This window comes from Benincasa hispida, chromosome 10, assembly GCF_009727055.1.
Source record: "Benincasa hispida cultivar B227 chromosome 10, ASM972705v1, whole genome shotgun sequence".
NCBI lineage: Eukaryota > Viridiplantae > Streptophyta > Magnoliopsida > Cucurbitales > Cucurbitaceae > Benincasa > Benincasa hispida.
In genome coordinates, this window is record NC_052358.1 from 31465931 (window position 1) to 31485423 (window position 19493).

Here is a 19493-nt window from a genome sequence, read left to right on the forward strand (position 1 = left end):
CGAATTTTAATAATACATGAAGTGAAAATTGGGTTATAATATTACGAACCCTTTTAAGATGGGTGGAAAATAAATGATTAGACATGATAAAGAAAAAGGTTGAGTTTTTATGTTATTTATTAATTATTAATGATCAGATTGTGGATCAAAAGGAAAAAATAATTTTTTTGATTGATTACGTAGGGAGTATCATATTTAAAGAAGGAAAGAAATCATATATGGATGCGTGTCAGTGATAGAGGTGCCAGTGGGGTCCACGACACGTGGAAAAATAAATTAATAATTTTGTATCCTATGAAAGCACAGCACAGTGGATATAGGAAGGAATATGAACCGTAAGATAAGGATTCCGGGGAGTGGGAAGATCTTGACGGTGGAGGGAGGGTCGGTGGCGGCCGGTGATTGACCGGACCGGCACCGGACACCGATTAATTGGCAAGAATGAAGGTGCATGTGCAGCACGTGTCCACGACCGTCGCATACGTTTCAAATAATAATAATAATTAATAATAATGAAAATCATGGACCACACACCACATACATCAATGGGCTTGGGCTTTGTGTTTATAACGTAATGTAATTACCTTCCTGGAATAAAGATTGGACCCTTAATTTAAGGCTTATTTAAAATTGTCCCTTTTTTAATTTTCGGAATTTTTATTTTTCAAGATTATCCGTGGCTTCTATTTTCAGTTTTATCACGTGACTTTGTTGTTCCTGTGTTGGATGGATGATCAGTACGAGTCATGAACATACCAAATAGTTCATATCAAATTATATTATATTATTATTATTATTTTAGTTAAAAATTATTGTGTCTATTAATTTAACGCGATGAATATATGTGAAGGGGAGAATAATGTAGCCTCTAAAAGAAAAAATCCTACACACTGATATGGTGCTTGTCATACACATTCTGATCCTTAAGTCAAAGAGTGAAAGAACATAAAAGTTATAGAGTTTGAATGTATGATTTAAGTTGTCTCATATGAAGCGATATATTTATAAAGGAAGTTGAGTTAGGTTATTCTCTAGGGGTTCAAAATTGTCTAAGGATAATTATATAAATTATTGTGCATTTTTTAATTAAAAGTTATTGTAATTATTAGGGGTAGATTTGAACTCAATAAGGTTCAAATTAACAAATACAATAAAGGGACGGTTAGACGTATTTAAATAATAATAATACGTATAATTAAAGTATGACTTATGTATGTGGATCAATATTTTATACACTGAGTTATTTTATTAGATTGGACGATCTAACTAATTAAGGCCTTGGATTATGGACTTAATGGTAGAAGCTTATTCCTAGTTAATTATTTTTAATGGTAACCCTAATTGAACTAGTATATAAAGAAACTTTGGCGCTATGGTCCCAATATATACCAAAACAATAAACACTAATCCCATCTTGAGGGAATTCCACTAAGAGCATTCGAAGTTTTGGTTGAGAAAAACTATATCTTAAAACCACGTCATCTTGAAGTTATCATTAATCTCAATGGAATCCGATATATTATTTATTCTTGACAATTTGGAATGAATGATCCTACGACTAATTTATTTAATATAGATATAAAGTATTTATGCTAACAAGTGGTATTAGAGCATGAATTTTATGTTATATTGTTGGTTTAAGTTTGTTTTCTATTGAGATTTGATTCAATTTTGGTTTCTTTTAAAGTTTGATTAAAGAAATAAAAGAATTTTTTAAAAAGATATGCACAGATTATGCATATTACGTAGGGGTGAGTATGTTAGACCGAAAAACCGACACGACCGACCCAAACCGGCCGAAATGGAGTCGAACGGTTGGAAAAGCATACAGAAGCGGTCGATGTCGGTTTTTAAAATGGATTGTAGCGGCGATTGGAGCGAGTTATTACCTGACCCGACCGACCTATTATTTAAAATATATATATATATATAAAGTGGTATTTTAAAAATTTAGGGATCTTCAACTTCTTCTTCCATTCTTCCATCCATAGCGCCAGATCTTCGTCCTCTTCGTTCAGACTTTAGCCATCTTCTTCGTTCAGCATCTTCTTCAACGATCGTTCTTCCTTCTTCGTTCCGTAATCCATCCTCTTCGTTCAGACAAACTTTTTCCTCTTGGGTTGAACGATTTCAACCGGTCATCTTCTTCCGTAATCTGTCCGTTGGGTTGAACGATTTCAGTCGGTCATCTTTTTCCTCTTCGTTCAGATAAACTTCAGCAATCTTCTTCCTCTTCATTCAGACAAACTTCAGCGAACGTTCAGCCGGTCGTTACTTGCAGTTCTGTATCGTTCTCTTCTTCTTGGTCAGTGTTATAAATATAAACGATTGCCTGCAGGTCTGTAATCCGTACCGTTGGGTTGAACGATTCCATAAAAGGGTCATTTTATTTTTGGTCAGTGTTATAAACTATTCCATATATAATAAAATAAAATATAAATACCCACTTCGACCGGTTTGGGTTTGATGAGTTTTGAAAAATGTTGTTGAGTTCATAAAAGGGTCATTTTATATTTGGTCAGTGTTCATAAAATGTTGTCGAGTTCTGAAAAATGTTATGGATAGAGTTCTGTTTAGTGTTTAATATTGCTAATTTATTGTTTAGTTCACAATTTTAACAAATTTGAGTTGCTTAGTCTCTTGTATTGAAAGTTTACATTTATGTAAGAAATTGGGGATTAGTGTTGGTTGTTCTTCTACTGAGGTAAGGTAGTGTACATGAGGATTAGAGACATTGTTACTCCCCTTATTATCTCTTATGAGTCATTTGTGAAACCTATTGAGGTATTGTGTGTTCTGGCACGAATTCCTTATTGGCTCATGTTTTATGCATAAGGTGATAAGTAAGGGTATGGGTATCTGAGTTTTTGTAAATACTTTGAGACTCGAGTTTTTGTAAAGCTGAAATAATTTGAGTTTTTGTGAATTGTATGATATTGACGTTTGACATGGTGTGGTTCAGCTACATGGATTCAACGGATATGGAATTTGATGGAACTCCAACTGATGCTTCAAAAAATGAACGAGATACAAAAACGGGATGCCAATATAAATATCGTTGATGTTGATTCAGCAAATGAGACATCAGATGTTCCAAATCCACCAAAAAGAAGGAAGGTTGTGAAAAAATCCATGATTTGGGATCATTTTGAGAGGCTAAAAGGTGATCCTAAAGACCCTCATGCTCAATATAAGTATTATAGAGTTGTCTATGCATGTCATTCTAAACGTAATAGTACTGAAACTATGAAGAATCATTTGAAAAATTGTAAAAAATACCCTTACTAGAAAAAGAGATCTAACCCAAATGACATTAGCTTTCAAAATTAAAGACAAAAACAATGTTGGGGATAATATGTCGCAACTTGTATGTGAGTCATATAGTTTAGAGAGTTTTCGGGAAGCGTTGGTTGAAATGGTAATTGTTGATGAATTGCCATTCAAGTTTGTGGAGGGTAAAGGATTTAAGAAATTTGTCGATAGATTAACATGTGCAAGTCAACCTAGATTTGTTGTTCCATCTCGGTTTACTGTGGCTACAGATGTGCTTAAGTTGTATGTTAATGAGAAAAAGCGTTTGAAATACATGTTTGTTAACAAGAAGTATAAAGTTTCTCTCACTACGGATTGTTGGACATCAAGACAAAATATAAATTACATGGTACTAACTGTCAATTTCATAGATTTTGATTGGAGATTACATATAAGGATACTTAGTTTTTGTCCAATTGAGAATCATAAAGGTGATGTTATTGGTAAAACCATTGAAAAGAATTTGAAGGATTGGGGCATTGAAAGGGTAATGACTTTAATGGTTGATAATGCAAGTTTGAATGATACTGCCATTGCTTATCTTCTGAAAAGATTTAATAAGGGATTATTGTTTGGTGGAGAATTTCTGCATGTTCGTTGTTGTGCTCATATATTAAATCTCATAATATGTGATGATTTTAATGAACATAATGATTGCATTGAAAGGATTCGATATGTTGTACGATTTAGAAGATCTTCTTTTGCACATTTTTTGAAATTTAAAAAGTGCATTGAAATTGAAAAAATTTCTTGTAAGAGTTATGTATGTCTTGATGTTCCCACTAGATGGAACTCTACATATTTGATGCTTGAGGAGCTGTGAGGTTTGAAAAGGCTTTTGATAGATTAGAAGATGAAGATGCTTCTTATAGACACGATTTGTCACCAAATAAAGAAGATTGGACAAATGCTAAGATGTTGATTAGGTTTTTAAAGGTCTTTTATGATGTGACGTTGAAAATTTCAGGGTCTTTGTACACCACTTTGAATATGGTTTTTCATCAGATTACAATGGTTCAGAATTGTATACGTTTGAATATTGGTAGTGCAAATGCAATGCTAGTTGGAATGGCCAATAACATGAAGGCCAAATTTGAGAAGTATTGGGGGAACAATGAAAAAAATAATCTATTGTTGTATGTTGTTATTGTGCTAGATCCTCAAAAAGAGTTAAGGTTTGTATCTTTTTGCCTTAAATTTTTTTTTTTTTTTTTTTTTTTTGGGGCCAGAGGTTCCCAAATCTATGGGAAATGTAGTGGAGCAATGTTGTAAACTCTCTTTCATGAGTATAGTACTACTCAGAGTGGGAGGGGGAGTGGGATTGGGAATAGTACTACTAATACACCAATTGTCTCAGCCTCAGAGACCATGATTGATTGTGATCCAACTGAAAATGTGGGTAAAGACTTTGTCTATGATACAATTGATATGGATTTTGAAGGCAATGAGACTACACCTTTCGAACAGGGGTTAGAGATTGATATTTATTTGTTGGAAGCTAATGTTAAGAATGAAGGTGATTTTGACATACTTCAATGGTGGAAGATGAACAGTCATCGGTTTGAGGTTTTTAGTCGTATGGCTAGAGATATTTTGGCAATTCCAGTATCTACTATAGCGTCTGAGTCAACTTTTAGTACATGAGGACGTGTTGTTGATTCATCACATTGTTCATTGACTCCGAAAACAGTGGAGGCTCTCATTTATACTCAAAATTGGCTAAATTCAGGTCCAATAGATCTTGAAGTTCAACATAACGTGGAAGAAGCTTCATTATTTGAAGAAGGTATTTATTCAATTATTTAACTTTAAACTTTATTCATTTGTATTTTGTAGTTGTAACTTGTTAGTTTAAAATCTTAATGAGGTGGTCTTTCTCTTCTTAATCTTAATTATATAGGATTCAGAGCGGTTATGGACAATAAAAAAAAGATTCAAGACCTTTCATATTTTGAAAAGTTGTCAGTTACCGATTAAGTATTTATCATTTGATTTTATTGTAATTTGGTTGTATTTGACAATTGACTTTATGTCTTATTGTAATTTGGTTGTATTTGACAACTAACTTTATATTGTAATTTCTAATTTGATTGTATGTGACTATGTGTCATGTGACATTTCTATTTGTGACGTACACTCTCGACTTTCATATTAGTTTATTTTCAAATATATATGTAATATATATTAGGGGTTCTTTAAGCAATTAAGTGAAGCGAACACAATCTCAAACAATGGACATGTTAATCCTTAAATATTAAGGATTTTAAATCAAATCATATCAATATTTTATTTTTAATACATCTATTCCATAAGTATTAAAATGTGAATAGTATCTTGAATTGTTAATAAATAGTTGATTTTTTATTTGTATTAAAAAAATACGATAATGATTTATAACTAAATATAACTTTTACTTAAGAGCAATTTTTCTAAGAATTTTAATAAACAAATATAATTAAAAAAAGGAAAATGAAAAAACCAACCAAACTGACCGACTGTGTTTCTGCTCAGTTGACAGTCGGGACTGGTTTGGTCAGATTCCAAATTGATTCTGGTCGGTTCAATGTCGGTCTAGTCGGAAAATCGACCCCAATCGGTTGATGATCACCCCTAAATACATGAGTACAATTGAAAGTCTGGCCGGTAGAGCACCATCAATACTACGGTCGCAAGTCTCGCCAGTCGTAGGCTTAGTTTCTTGCAGTCAGATGAATTCAGTACACAACTTCATATATATATCTAAGGGTGGACTGAGGATATAATTTTTTTTCTGTCTTTTATAGTGATTATTAATGTAATAAATAATGAGATCACAGTGGAAAAATAAGGAAATTATAATTTATGAGCTAATTAATGTTCAATTCTGTGTCTTTTTTAATTGATCATAAATCTTGTGTATTTCTCAAGAATAAATCGATCGAATTTGATCAATCATGTCGATAATTCCTATTTAATTTGCAATTGATTGATGGTTGTATGCATCTAAGTTCTATTTGATTGATAATCTTGTAAATTTGGTTTAATTTTGATTAATCATTTATGGATTTAAGTTAAATTTGATTAATCATGTTGTGGATTCAATATTAATTGATCAGGTTGTGGATTCAAGATTAATTGATAATGTTATGGTTGAAATTTAAATTTGATTGATATTTTGGTGAATTTAAATTTAAACTTGATTGATATTTTGATGAATTTAACTATAAATTTGATTAATGATATTTAGTGATATTCACTTGTTTATGTTGCTTTAATTGTATTATGTGTATGCAATTATTGGGTGAATTTTGGTAAAGACTATTTGGTCTTTTCCCATTATTTTTGTACAATAATATTGTTATAATATTGTGTTTTATATTTTAGATTGGATTAGTTAAAATAGTATGTTACAAAAGTCTGTTATCTAGATTAGTTTAATTCTAAAATACAAGATGTGCATATTCATGAATTTATGCGGATAATTATCGGCCTTAGATAATTATTTGGCCAAATTGTTGGACATGCATGTGGTAATGAGTATGTGACAATTATAAGGATTGCTCGTGTGAGAAATAGTCGGTCCAAAAAAATGCTATTTTTTTACCAAGTTTATTATTAGTACTTTGATTATTGCATTGAGAGTATCATCTGCAATTGGTGTTTTGCCCAAAAGCTGGGCATCAATGTTGTGCTAGGTATCTTGTTAAAAGGGGTACACCACATATGTGAAATTATTTTGTTATATTTTATTTGTGAGTATATGTTTTATTGTTTATTGTTTCAGTTGGTCTTACTCAAATGTTTGGAAATTTGAGTTCAATCCCAAAGTTGAATGGATTGAACTTCAAGATTTGGAAGGAAAGCCTAGAGATACTTCTAGAGTGTATGGATTTGGATTTTGCATTAAGAACCGATAAACCTACTTCTACTAAAGAACAACCTAAAACGGCTAATATAGAGAAGTGGGAACGGTCAAATCGTATGTGTCTGATGATTATTAGGCATTCCATTCCGAAGTCTTTTCGAGCCTCTATCACGGGAAGTGAAAATGCCAATAAGTTCCTTCTCAAATTGAGAAATATTTTGCTAAAAATGAAAAGGGAGAAGTAAGTGTCTTTTGACTTCTTTAACTTCCATGAGGCATAAGGACAATGGGAACATAGAGGAGTATATTATAGAAATGTCCAATCTCGCATGTAAATTAAAGGCACTTGATATCAAGATAAATGAAAACTTACTCATATATCACGTACTTATTTTTCTTCCTACACAATTCACCCAGTTTAAGATAAACTATAATATCTGGAGGATAAATGAAGTATTAATAAGCTGATCTCTCAATGTGTGCAAAAAGAATATAAGATTAAGAGAGAAATGACAACAAATGCTCATTTGGCAACTGACTCTTGTGATAAGAAGAAAAGGAAATCTACAGGTATTGCTGAAGGGACATCTTAACAAAATAAGAGGAAAAAAAAGGAAAAACAGGTTACTAAAAATCCTTGTTTTTTTTCCAAAAAGGAAGTTAGTTCAAGAAAGATTGTCCAAAATACGCCAAGTGGCTTGTAAAGAAGGAAAAATTTTACTTTGTTTTGTTCTAAAGTTAATTTAGCTTCTGTACTTACAGATACTTGATGCGTAGATTCTGGTTCTAATATTCACATAAGTATATCAATGCAGGGTTATCTGTGGAGCCAGACGCCAAGTGATGCTGAAAGATTCATCTATGTGGGCGATGACAAAGCAGTTCTAATTGAAGCTATTCGAAATTTTAGATTACATTTAAAAACTGGTTATTATTCGGATCTAAATGAGAATTTTGTTGTACCGTCATTTAGACAAAATTTAGTTTCTATTTTCAGTTTAGACAAATTTGGTTTTTCTTATTCTTTTGAAAATAATAAAGTTAGTATTTTTCAAACTTCCAAACTTATTGGTACTGGTTCTTTAATTGATAATCTATATATACTTGATTCTTTTGCTTCATTTAACAAGATCTTGTTATCTAATTCATGTGGTACAGAGCGTAAATTAAATGAGACTTTCGCTATGTTATGACATAAGCATTTAGGTCACATCTAAACAGAGAATTCAGAAACTTGTGTTAGATGGAATTCTTGATTCCTTTGATTTAAGTAATTTTTATGTTTGTGTGGAATGTATTAAGGGAAAACAGACAAACGTAAGAAATTTAGGTATCAACAGACATTTAGACATCTTAAAACTAATGCATACAGACATTTGTGGTTCATTCCCTACGACTTCTTAGAATGGACAACAATATTTTATTACGTTCATAGACGACTAAGTTGATCAATAAATCCTTACCTTTTAGTTTGTTTCTTTTATTTTAATAAATAAGGGGCATCTGACTTCACTAGGGGAGTTGGATGAATTGGATAAAGAGCAAGAAGAGAATAAATATAAAAAAGATGTTGATGGAGAATAAATAAATCAAAGAATGAAATATAAAAAGGACGATGAAGATGATGCTGATAAAGGACAAGCACTGCAAACTGATTCAACCAAAATTGTAAACGATCTTGTGAAAGTCCTAAGCGGAAACGTGGATCGTCTCAATTTTTTGTTTTCACATAATCACAAAATACATAAACAAATTATGCAATGAAATTAAATTTACAACATGCATTTAGTAAATAGAAAATGAAATTAGGGTTTCAAGAAGACCTTACCCTCAAAGAAAACACTCTTCATGTGAATCCTCTTCTCCAAATCGGTCATGATCAAAAGGATGCCTCAAAACAAAAGTTTTGTGGACACCATCGCGAAAATTTCCTCTGTATTCTCTAGGATGAGAATTCAAGAAGTTGTGTGGGCTATTGGAGTTTTGGGAGAGAGAGAGATTGAGAGAAGAGAATGTTTTTTTTTTTTTTTTGGAGTTTTTCTGTGTTCTATCTTTTCGTAGAAAGCACACTCTATTTTCTTAAAAAAAACTGTGAAGAAGAACCAAATCCAAAGAGATTAGGGGAAGAAAGTTATTTCCCTCTCTAAGATTAAAAAAATTAATAATTCATTAATTAATTTTAATATATATATATATATGAATGAATTATATGATTAAATTCAATTATATGAATCTAATTCATATAATTAATATTTAAATTATATTCAAATATTTATTTCCTCTCAAATAAATTTTATATTATAATGTATCAAATACATTATAATAATAATTTAAATTTATTATATCACATATAATTAATTTCCTCAATTAATTTAAACAATTCAAATTAATCCAAAATTGGTTCTCATTAAATCCCCGTTAAGTTACAAGGAGGACCTTATGGACCTGTAATTTGAGCTCCAATGATACTTGAATAATTAATTAAATTTCTTTAATTAAATTATTCAATTAACTATCAGACACTCCACTAAAGACCGATAGCTACACTCTTCACACTACAGATATATTTGTGTGTATATTGGATATAACCAGTCAACAGTGCGATGACTCTTCACAAATTACTCGTAAGTACAACTAGGCCAAAATTATCATTTTGCCCCTATAGTTACATCTAACTGCTTAAGTATCACTGATCCCTCTAATGAACAATAAGTCATAGTCTAATTATGACCAAATTCCCATCGGCCAAGAGAGGGTGACGCCACATTGTTCAATCCCCAAAATCAACCTTTAAGAGAGTAATTTATCTACTTTTCCCGATGTTGGAAAAGGAGTGAATTCCGTCTTGTATAGTTGTGTTCTCAGCTCCCCAATCAGACGAATCCCTAAAATGGTAGGTTTATTGAGTCGGCGATCTGGCCACTCTCACCCATACAAATCAAAAGGTTGCCTATATAAGCAGAAGTTCACAACTCACTCAGGATTCAGGTCATGTCACCTATGGTCATCCTGGTGAAATGTAAGTCTCAATTATGAATGCTGATATATAAAGAGACTAGTCATTTCGTTGTCCGATCTTATACAAACTTCTTTTGTATAGAATAACTTCCACATGTCTCCACATGAATGATCGGGATTAGATCATTTGTAGTACTTTACAACAATTGTTCATCTACAAAGTTGGTCGTACTCGTAGTGTCATCAGGATAAGGTATCCAACTTTATCTATCTACTACAGATCATTTAGGTTATCATTTAAACATGATCCACCTGTATGTCTCTACATACATGTTTAAGCTACAGATGATAACCTTGGATGTTAGTTTATTGGTTTATAGGTTTAATGCTACTAAATGTCAAATAAAACATCTCATATTTTATTAAATAAATAAAATGTTTGTATAATACTATTACAAACTAGAAGACCCTACCTTTAAATTTGCTCTATAACATTTATATTGAATAATTTAACAATACTTGATTTCATTTATTAAATTTTTTTAATAAAATCCATCCGTTATTACATGCTTATAAAATATTTGTCTATTTTACCTTCCTAATCAATTTTCAAGTGGAGTTGTTCCATTACTCCACCACATTTGTCAATAACAAATGTAGCAACCCAAAAAAAAAAGTCAAGGTAAGGATAGAGAGTTGTCAGACAACCAGACAACAACCACGGAACTAAGGTATATATACTAATTTAACTTGACCTAACTAATTAAAGTAATCAACTAAGGATAAAAAAAAAATAGAAGTTTTGATAAGGGAGAACATAATCAATAATGTAATCCGTTCAATAAATGAAAAGAACGTATACAAGGAGTATAAAAAGAAAGCATAAAAGGCAAAACAATTTGGAGATAATCATGCTCATCTAATTACTGCACTATAATTAAATGTTATTTATGAATTCATAAAACAGCTATTTTGCAAGAAAAAAAAGGAAATAATCGAATCTGTAGGAATTGTGAAACAGGTCAAGGTAGATACATATAGTGCTTAATACTGCTTGGAACACTATACATATATGTTTCTATTGATATGTATTTCGCAAAGTCTTTGAAGCTAATAGGGCAAATGCTGCTACATGAGGTGTTCCGAACATGCCAACATATTTGATCAATCTTGCATAGCTTCATAATGCCAACACCATAAAAAGTGTCTGGAAATATAATACGTTGAAAAACATCAAGTAAAATAGTTTGAATCATGATATGCATCCTTTAGAGCACCCAATAAGAACAAACTCGAGATTACAAAAACAAATGTTATGCATTTTTAAATTACCAATACATTGTATGTGTTGAATCAACATTGAGTATCAAAATACAAGGTACACGAGTGTTTAGTACGCTTCATCTAAAACTCTATTGTAACTACAACAACAACTTTTGCTTAAACATAATAAATCAATTCATGTTGATGTAATATTTATGCATGTATTTGCAATATGACTCATGTGAACATAAGTATGTAATTATAAAGGATCAAAAGAACAAACCAAATATACCATGTAAATAATATTTTAATAACAAATTGGAAGAAATAGGTAATGCCCTAATGAACATAGATACTAAAAAATTTGGATTACTCAACTACACATAAATAATTAACTCGATATTAGATTAGTGACAATTTACAATTATGACCCTTCTGACCACAATATCCACATCTGATGCTTGATGCCCTTTTTCTATAAGATAACTTTTTCTTTTTTAGCCTACTAACTGGTCGTTTGAAATTTGAGATGAAATTGAATTCTCATATAAAGAAACTATTACTCGAAAATTGATCAATACTACCTACAGGTTGTATATATGTATTGTTTACCCTACTCATATTAGCAAGAGAATAAAACTTATGTGCAAAGGACTTGGAAAGAAATGTTCCTATGAGACAATACATCACACGCATGTGAGCATGATATATTGTCTAAATCCCCATGTGCAAAAAGACGCTATTGCCTATCTAAAATGCTCTAACTATAGGATTGGTATGTCAACCCTAGAGGGATTGAATAGAGTTTATTTAACTTAATGATGAACAAATAAATAAATTAACAAACTTTTTGCTAATAAGTAATTTAAAGAATAAATTCAACCCAAAATAATCAAGAAATTAATGGTACTATTTTAAAGCACCCAATTTGATTCTAATAACAAGATTGATAATGGATATAGAAATTCAAGAACAATCAATCAAAATAATCTAATATGAGCAATTAATTTTAAGTAATAAAATATAATAACAAATTAATTGCAAAATTAAATGGGAGTAAGGTAGAGAAATTGATCCTGAGAATTTTATAGTAGTTCGCCACAATCCGTCTATATCCACTTTTCAAGCTCCTCTTGGGTAATTCACTAGAAGTCTTTGATTCTTTCCACGGCTTAGTCGAACTGCTACAACGTTCCTTTTACGAATGCAAGAATAAAACCGATACTTTCCACGGTTGAGGATCAAACCATTACAACCACTCTTTTTCAGGATCAAGAGCAACTCCGACAATGAATTTGGAAACAAAGAACGAGAAGAGAAAAACTTTCTTGAATAGTAGATTTACAAGTTTTAGCTCACAACAAATCAATCCTCACAATACATAAATCTCTCTCAAGAATAAGATGAAAAGAACAAAAATTAAGAACTTTGAGAGAATAGCAACGATGGTTTTAAGGATCGTAAAAAAATATAATTGTTTTCATAATTTTTAGAGAAGATGGAGAGTTCAAAAAGAGTAGGAGGTAGGTGAAAACTAAATTTAATTTGGGCCATTAGATGTTGGTAAAAGAAAAATGAATAGTGAAAATTTAAACTTAACTAGCCGTTAGACACAAAAAAAAATAATATTAAATTCTTTTTCTTTTTAAATTAAATTAAAAAACAAAAACAAAAACCCATATTGTGTTCAAAACTAGCCGTTAGACATAAATATTAAATTCATTTTCCTTTTAAAATCAATCAAAAAATCAAAAGTTCAGTGTCATTTATTCTATGATTCAAGTGGCACCTTTCAATTGGTCCACTCTGATGAAAAAAATATGTCACCTCATTAGCTTGAGGTTTTTCCATTAAACTTGTTTCGGTCATATTTTATTTGTTAGAACTCTAATTTAAGTGATTCAAATTGCTTTGAGACTGTTGTTTCAAGCTTTACGCAATAGACAATTCAAAACACTCAAATTATTAATAAATTAATTCAAGTTTGTTATCAACAAAAATTAATTAATTAATTTAGATTAAACATCAAAAAAGCAACACTAAACCTTCCAACTCTAACCTTATTGTTGGAACTATTTGTTCTAGCTGCCTCATGTAAAATTCGTAATCTGCAACTATGTACGGCCTAACGCACATGTCAAATGGATAATCAATCAATTTGGACTTGTGTCTATCCTTAAGATTTGCAAGTAAATGATAAACACAAAATCATACGAACTCCTAACGGTCTTGGTATGCTAGTATGCCCATCAAATACTATAACTAGATCTTCAGGTTCACTTCAAATTCTGGAAAAACCAACCCAATGATGCATCGTTCTCTAAATCTACTATAAGAAATGCAAGTGGAACAATTGGGTTGTTCCCATCAAGTGTGCACATTGAAAGAAGAGTGCTAAAATACTTGTTCTTTAAACGAATGGTTCCACCCATTGATGGACGCAGCCAGTGCCATGACAAAATATTTAAACCTATTTTGTTCATCTACTTCTTAGGTGGTATACGTACGTACATACATCATGAGTCTTGACCAACAACCCAAATCAAAAAATAGGCATTCAAAAAGGGATACATGGTAGTTGGAGGGCATATTCGAAATTACACACACTCCTATACACCCAGATACACAACAAATTTTAAGCTTAAGACATTTTTTAGGGAAAGATAGAGACATTTTTCAAATCACCACCCCTGTTTTAGTCATTTGGTTCAATTTCTCTAGAACAAAAAGAACGACCCCGAGAATGAAACACCTGAACGAAGACTCAAATGGGCCTTAGGCTAGACGAGCCACAAGTTGAGACCCACGAGAGTCACCTTTCAGGTAGGGCAGGCCGATGAGGTTGAATGGGGCTTATTCAGGCCAATGGTGTACTATTCACATGCTCACGGCTCTAGATCAAAGGTTGAGCAACAATCTGGTATTTAAGAGCCCAAATTCTGGAAGGAGAAGGAAAAACTTTGGGCTACTTGACCTATATACATCAAACACCATCATGACTCTCTAACAAGTAAGTAAATTCTCATCCATAAAACTCTTGTTATAATCAAGAACCTCCTATTAACTTAGACATCGGATGTATTGTGGCAAGTATCACATTAGTATTCAAATCTTATTGTTTGCACATTACGTCTTCTCTAAATTACAAATTCACCGTTAAACACGTGCAATCATTGAGATGTTTTCTGTCCACATTTGCGCATCAACCATGGTCATCTTGACACTTACTATTTTTCTAATTTTTTAAACAATAAAATATTAACGTTAAAACAAGAAATAATATGTTATTACTTTTTACTTTTTACTCTTTTATTTAGGAAAAAATATAATTTTTTAGACTACAAATTTTGAAGAATATGTGCGTTTGGTTCCCGAATTTTTAAAATCACCTCTATATCAATCCCATCATCGGGCCCAAAGCCCAAAAACCGATTCAATCTCTCAACATTAACGACCACGTAACTGCAAGGGAATTATCTTATTTAATTTATTAAATTAAAACATATGTAATATTAATTAATCTAATTAATTAATATTAATTAATTAAAATCATATATTTAATTAGTGTTACATTTGTATTATATTTAAATATATTTTCCTTACTTTAGTTTTAATATGAATCTCATTCACATTAAATTTAACCTATAATTTTAATATGAATCTCATTCATATTAAACTTAAACTTAACATACAGTTTTAATATGAATCCCGTTCATATTAAGTTTAACCTATAGTTATAATATGAACCTCATTCATATTATTTAATATTTGAATCTTACTCAAATACAATATTCTTTCATATTATATAGTTTAATTTTAAATCTTTTTCAAAATTAACTATATGTTATAATGTATTTACATACATTATATTAATTGTATCATATACATTTAGTTTAAATTTTCATATAATTTGAATAGTTCAAATTCTTCCAAAACTAAATATTCCTTGTTTACTTAGTGAGCTAGCAATGGGACCTAATGCACCTATAGATTAGAAACTCTAATTATATAAGATTAATTAACTAAACTCTTTAATTAAATTAATCAACATTTATTAATTTTGGGTCACTCCACTAAAGACCTACAGCTGCACTCTTTGCACTGTAAATATATTTCCATGTCCACAGATATAACCAATTATCAGTAAGTCAACTCTTCACGAATTGCTGATAACTATAGATGGGTCAAATTACCATTTTACCCCTGTAATTACCTCTTACTCCTTACGTCCCACTAATTCTCTAATGAACAACCTGTTTATGGTCCTACCATAAACAAAACTCTTTCGGACAAATGAGAGGGAGGAGCCTCATTGTTAAAGATCTGGAGTCAGCGCTTAAGGCGCAATTCATCTACTTACCCTAAAGATGAGAATGAGTGAATTTCATCATTTGAAGCTATGTTCCAAGCTCCCTACTGGGATAAATCCCCAAAATGGTAGGCTTATTGAGTCGGTGAGTTAAGCCACTCTCAATCATACAAATCAAAGGACTGACCTCATAGATTGGAGTTCATAACTCACTCAGGATTGAGGTCGAATTACCTAAGGTCATCCTATGAAATGTTAATCTCTTCAGTCAACAGTGTTATAAAGAGAGATTAATCATTTTGTAGTCTGGTCTTATACAAACTCTTTGTATAGGATACCTTCACTCGCATGTCTTCATATAAACGATTTGGATTAAATCATTTGTAACTTACAACTCTTGTAACATTTACAAAGTGGGTTGTATCTGTAGTATCACCATATGATAAGACACCCAACCTTATACATATACTACAGACCATTTAGATTATTACTTGAACATGATCCACCTATATGTCTACCACATACTATTCAAGTTACACAAAATAATCTTGGATCTTTTCTTAATGGATAATTTCATATACAAAATATTCAACCATTACTTAAAATAATTGATTAACTACGAGGCTTTAAGGCATACATCCCAACATTTTAAGCTCAAAATTACCTGTGGTATCATAGTAGGTAATGCAAGGGGTTGTTGCGTTAAATCAGGGTTGATGAGTCCCTCATTGACGCTCTTCTGGTTGTGCCATCGTTAGCCTTTCTTTTTCTTCTTTAAAATGCTCTTATTCTTAATGCACCAGTTCTTCTGTGCCTTATGCACGCATTTGCTCTTTTCTAGCTCTTCGTTCCTTTGCTTCTCTTCTTAGTCCCCTCTTCTTCTTACCTAACTCTGCAAAATACAACAACGAATTGGAATCTTGGGAGGATCGGGCCATACACATATAGGAAAAACAAAGAACAACATAAGAACCGTAAACCTTATAAAAGAGAAACTACTTGGCTACTTGACAACGACGCCAATTTGATCGGCATAATTTTTTGCCTAATTTCGGATCAAATAATTAACCATTTCTACCTAATATGTAGTAGTGGTAGCATGAGTCGAATTTAGGAAACTGTTGAGTTTCTCAATTAAATTGTTTACCGCCCGAGATAACCAGGGGGTTCGTATTGAGTTGGTTGGTTGCGAGAAAAAATAAATTACAAGAAAAATAAAAGAGAGAATGATTTCAAATGATTACATGATCTAGCTTAGGATTTCTAATTAATTTCCCAATTTGTAACTCGATCATAGATTCACTAGATAATTCCTATATTATCTAACCTTAGCCAACTCACCTAGAAAAACTAGGTGAGAGTCCAAATTATCTAATTAGCCAATTTAATTAGATGAGACGTAACCTAATTAGTTGACTAACCACATTAAGATTAAAAATTATGCTAAGATGAATTTCTAATAGGAAACGTCTAATGTATTTAATGTAATTCTTCCCTAGGCTAATTAATCAATGTTCATTGAAATCAATTCACAACTTATAAGCTAATTTAACCTATTGTTACTTGTGGATTACTAAACAATTAAATGTCACCTATTGCAAATTTAGCTTTAGCTAATGATCACACATATTCAAATAGAGATACAATTAGTGGTGTACATGGGCTGGAATGAGGAGATTTTTTGGACCAATCCGAAAATTCGGATTGTTCGGGTTGGATACCCGAATGCCCCAAATAGGGTCTCCAACCCAACCCAACACAACCTCGAGATGGGTTGCAAGAATTATTTTTTATCCAATCCGTAGATATCAATAGAAAAGGCAAATCCCTTATGATAAATCAGATCCGGCTCGGTTATTGATATAGTGAATAGATCTGCCATTTCTTGAAATCTCTCTTCTGATTCAAAATCGTGGTGTAACGTGTATCCTCTCCTGAAAGATCATATTTTTAAGTTTCATAAGGTCCCCTGGAATTCCTTCCAAAGCTTGTTGAATAATTTTTACCGATTAAGTCTGATTAAATAACAAGCTAATGAGTCTCCTTCGTTTTGCCACTTAGGTTGTTGGGTTATTTTTTTTCTTTTTTTTATTAATTTTTTTTATCAACTTAAAATGCTTAAATTTGTGTACAACACATACTAATAATTAAAATTTCATAAAACTCAAATGTTAAATATCAAAATCCAAGATATCTATTACAAACTTCATATAAACACCATAAAAATATATATGAGTTACAATATTTATAAGTTATAATTTTTTTAATAATATTAGAAATTCGGGTTGGGTTAGACTAATTCTAATTAATGTAACCAAAAGAAACATAAAAAATTCAATCCAATCCAGCCCAAAATTACAACGAACCCACCTAACCCTTACAATTTAGATTTGATAGTTTGGTGGGTTGTCGGGTCATTTGAACACCCTCGATACAATCATAAACATTCATAACAAGAGAGAATTGAAAGACATATAAATAATTGTTATAAAATGATCTAAATCTCAAAAGTGTGCAAAAAGGGGGAAAATCACTCTACGCCTAAGTTAGAATTACCTCCATAGCCTATAATCATCATGAAGATTGAGCAGGGATTGTTCGGATACATGGAAGGGTAAAAAACTAGAGGAAAATGGAGAGAAAAGCTCTGAAAATCGTTTGGGGTCGAATAGATAAAAATCCTTGATGGCAAATGGTGTTTTTATATTAATTGAGTTGGTGCCACAACACTGACGGACATATGCACGCAATGATACTTCAGAGCGTCAACGTCGCGACGCTGTTCACTTTGCACAAAAATGGTGCTCTCTGCCTCTCGATGGCAAGTGTGGCGTCAAGCTAACGCTGCAGCACCATGCCTTCAGTGGTAATTCTGTAATTTTTACATCTTCTTTTTCGATTAATGCAATTGAGCTTCGTTTTAACCTTTTTTAACTCTATTTTGTCACTAATGCTCCGTCCTACCTCTTAGATGCTTTCTACCTATAAAATCATAAAAGAAACACATAAAATCAAGGAACAATCTCGAATTAAGCAGAGCAAGATACCACATTTTTTTTTATGCTATCACTAGGCCAAAATCTAAACGATTTATTCTTCTTCTTAACTTCCCATATTACTTATTCTACACAATAGATTCACCACCACCAAATCCATCCCTTCTCCTTCACAAGCTCTCATGTCCCTACCCTTCTACAACTCTTACATAAAAATTTTGATTCTCTTAAAATCTACAATTCATCTTTCATTCCAATCGCCATCAATTTAGAAATCTCAAAAATTACTATGAAAAAATACATCGAATCAATTTGTAAACCCTAACAAAAATACAATACATACCCTAAGTTTGAATACATTTTGAGAAAGTCAATAAGTGACCAAATGATCAAGCAATGTCACTTCTATGAACGATCTCATGGGAGACTAGTAGTATAATCGATCATGAAAAGTCCTTTTTTCATTGGAACTATGGAGATAAAAAGATTTTTTTTTTTTTTTTTTTAATCTATCGTCAATAATGATAGAATCAATCATAAAGTAGAAACAGGATAAAAGTAGAAGTTTTTTTTTTAAAAAAATAGCACGAAATTTTTAATTCGGGTTTAAAACACCCCTAATATTTAAAAATGAGAAAAAAAAAAGTCAGTAACTAAATCCCAATAAAATCTACTGAACAAGTTTAAAAAGGGCAAAAGGTTACCTAAATTTTTAGGAAGATATAAACCCTCCACATTTGAAGGGATCGTGGGATTTTAAGACGGTAAAATAGGCAAATAAAGTATAGAGATGGGCCCTATATCACATTTT

At 31.6% G+C, this 19493-nt stretch overlaps 1 long non-coding RNA gene across 1 annotated transcript; it reads left to right on the forward strand.

Annotated features, from left to right (window-relative positions):
- Positions 1-1966: 1966 nt before the first annotated feature.
- LOC120088832 lies at positions 1967-5316 on the forward strand. The gene is made up of 3 exons (XR_005485046.1): positions 1967-2305; positions 2963-5098; positions 5213-5316. It is a non-coding gene; the product is annotated as an uncharacterized LOC120088832 (long non-coding RNA).
- Positions 5317-19493: the final 14177 nt, after the last annotated feature.